Source organism: Limulus polyphemus, unplaced genomic scaffold, assembly GCF_000517525.1.
Source record: "Limulus polyphemus unplaced genomic scaffold, Limulus_polyphemus-2.1.2 Scaffold5313, whole genome shotgun sequence".
Taxonomy (NCBI): domain Eukaryota; kingdom Metazoa; phylum Arthropoda; class Merostomata; order Xiphosura; family Limulidae; genus Limulus; species Limulus polyphemus.
The window spans coordinates 69,890-73,439 of NW_013670923.1; the positions used below are offsets into that span (position 1 = coordinate 69,890).

Genomic DNA, 3,550 nt, shown 5'->3' on the forward strand with positions numbered 1-3,550 from the left:
CAAATTTTGCTTTGCCTGAGGGATGACAACATTATAATGAGTAATTTACTTTGAGGTAGCATATACCTTTTGCATAGTGTTACCTAGGTTTTGACCTTTTTATCAGAAAAAACATTTTCATTCTGTGCTTTATGTGTGAAAATATATTTAAATAGATATAAAGACATATTCTGGTACGTGTTTTGTAACCATACCACTGTGGATTATTTGCATATTATAAAAAAGAAAGAAATACAAACAAAATTACTTATGTTCATGATAACTTCGACAAACATGACTGAATGCTCCTGAAAATGGGTACAGATTTTGATGGGATGTGAAGAATTAGTTTGAACTAAGGAAACCTGAGAATTAAATTAAGTTTTAAGATTTTGTAGGTAATGATTTGCTCGTACATTTTTTTCTTTTCGAATGTTGGCTATCCAGCATGCAGAGTAATTCTAAAAATACTTTTATCAGAAAATTGTCAAATTTCACATGCAAAATCCTTATGACCTCCAGATAATTATCAAATGTTTTTTTAGAAATATTTTTATTATTTAACTATTTTTTTTCACGATTGTATCTCTGTATGGGTTTGGTCAATTTGATTGACAACGTAAGCAACATAAAAAATTAGGAAGTAGATATAAATTACACTTTTTTTATTCTATGGCCAAAAAATTATAACATGAAGCCACAAATGTTTAATTTAAATAGCTAAAATCTCATAAGATTATGTATATATATATTTATTTCATTGATCTTTCAGCCCTGTTTAACATTACAGAAGTTGCAATGAAATGTAGAAAACAATGATCTCTTCTACTTATGATTGTAAAGAAGTTTGTACTTGTTTGCGGTACCTTGAACGCTAAGCCTCGCCGAATTTCGCACGTGGAGGATGGAAAACAAAACAACTTTTTTAGGTTTTATATGTGTATTGTGAAATAACAAAAATTATAAATTACTCTTATCAATATCACAGAATACCACTGTAATTTATCAAGTTTACTAACTGAACTGTACTTGGGTCTAAAATATATCGTGTTTTGAACATTTTCATCTTTGAACATCTCTCCAAGATTTGAGGCATAAGAGATAATCTTGGGAAATTCCGAACTTTTGATTGGTTATAAACACGATAGAGCGAAGCGGATGTACATAAGCAAATATTTCCAAAAATGGAAAAGGTGGGTAGGGCCACTGTGTTTGATTTTGCTAAATATAGTGATATCTCAGCAAATAGAAAAGATAGGAGGTTCTTATTTTATATTCTAGCTTGTGAATATCAGTAATTTGAGTTTTTAATTCATAAGAAACCACAGACTTTGTATTTGGACATCACAAACATCTAATTTGAACCAAAGCTTACATTCAACATACCATGTGACACACAAAAATTGATATTTAGGATTTTTTTTTAATATCTACTCTTAAATTAAGGAATTAAATAATGTATGATACTAAAATTTGAATTATAATCTACAATTTGATACAAAATTTATTGACAGACATTCATAAAATAGTAATTCAATAAAAGTTTGAATGCAAGTCTACAAACAAGTCTACATTAGATAGTGATGGAGCATTTGTACGCTGGTGTACTGAATGTTCACATCTACTTGATGTACTTATAACCTAAAACATCAGCTTTAGAGTGGTGATACTGCATATCATGAATTAAAAAGACTCCAATTAAGCAGAAAATAACTATTTATGTACTGGAGTGACTGAGTGTGGGAAAGTCGCAAGGGTTATCGACTTTGGATTTGTTAAAAGACGAGGTGATCATGCTGCTTTGATCTTCTACAAAATTGATGTTCATGTTATGTTTTAGAAGCATGTTTCTAGTTTTAGTTATTTTAGCTATTTAAAGACCACTTAAATAATAATAATAAATATGGTTTGTTGTATTTTATTTAATAAAATAATTATTGTACGTATTAGTTCTAAGGCCAAATGAACCAAATTTTATCATTGAACATTAGATACTTCAACTTTTGTAAAACAGTGTATGCATTCTACATGTTTTTTGTTATCAAAAGTTTTATTTGCCATTTTAGTTTTCTTAAAATTCAGAGCACACGGAAAAGATCCGGGAGAAAATGGATTGTTCACCCCTTATTACTAAAGCACAACATGAATTGATTTTGTCAGACTGGCCTTCAGTAGAGGTTTTAATTTTTATTTTTAAGGGGTGGAATGTTAAAAAAATAGAGGGGTGTGGAATTTAAAAAAAATCTTGTCCAAGGAGTAAAAGACAATAAAAATGTACTTGCCTTCAAATGTTACAAAGTGCTTTATCTACATATGCCTGTTTAGTCAGAATGTTGCAAATCCATCAGTACAGTGCCATAGGCAGCCCAGTTTCTTATAATCTTTATATACCATATTTTGTATCTAAGGTATATTTGTTTGTGTTTCTTATGGTTTTTTAGAGTTTAATCATTGGGATTTTACACAATGGAGAAAACTCTACGCAAGAACTGATAAAAGAATCATGGTTTACATTAATGTTTACATGAACTAAAATAGTGTTATAAGTGACTTGAAATCTGAGGGTCAGGGGTGGAATCCTTATCCCACCAAACATGCTCCCCATTTCAGCTGTGGGGGCATTATAATGTGATGGACAATCCCACTATTTGTTGAGTAGCCCAAGAGTTTGGTGGTGGGTGTTGATGACTAGCTGCCTTCCCTCTAGTCTTTCACTGCTAAATTAGGGATGGTTAATGCAGAAAGCTGTTGTGTAGCTTTGTTCAAAAAACAATAGTGTCATGTATTATTTTTAGTATTATTTAAATTTGGATCCTACTATAGACAAAAACAATGTGTTTTGTTCGTTTATATAGTTCTGGGTTTAGGTTAAGAGGTGCACATTTTTATATGTTTGTGTTACACTTTTGCAGCTCAGATTTTTTAAGGAACATGCGTGCCTCCCTAGAAATCTACTCAAAGTATTTCTTTAGCAATAGAATAAACAATGTACGAAAAATAATGCTTCTCCATTGTGGATGATGGTAAAAAGCTTGTTTCAAGCATGGTGTAGTTGAATTCCACGTTCTGTAACACTTAGGTGTAGACTTTTACAACTCAGAATTCAAGATTTAACTATGTGATGGTGACAATGATTATGTTTGCAATGTTTTTACATAGCATAGTGTATTTATTTTTATATAAAGCTTTGTATGCTCATCAGTTCTTGTGATACTTCTATTAAATAAGTATCGAGGAAAAACGTAATGCATGTGAGTCAATACTTGTCAAAACTCTTGTATTAAACTTAAACTGAAACAGTCGTGTGTATCTAACACTTGTGCTTTTTGTAAATTAGCCAGAAAGATTAGGATGATTTTGAGGTCAAGTAGATAATTCGGTCCTGAAATATGTAAACTTTTGTTGTGTAAAGCTAATTCTTTTTACTTAGTTTTACTTTGAAAGAAAAGAAAGCCAGTTTACAGAGTATGATAACTGTGAGAAGTGGCTACTTATTTTAACAATAATATTTTTATTTTTCTGTTGAAGATATTAACTCTAGGCAACAATCTTAACGTATGAATGTAATTTT

At 30.5% G+C, this 3,550-nt stretch overlaps 1 protein-coding gene across 1 annotated transcript in view; it reads left to right on the plus strand.

The window, feature by feature from the left end:
- LOC106472419 (ubiquitin carboxyl-terminal hydrolase 16-like) overlaps positions 1-3,550 on the plus strand; it is a 21,644-nt gene that overhangs the window by 17,877 nt on the left and 217 nt on the right. The window lies entirely within an intron of this gene.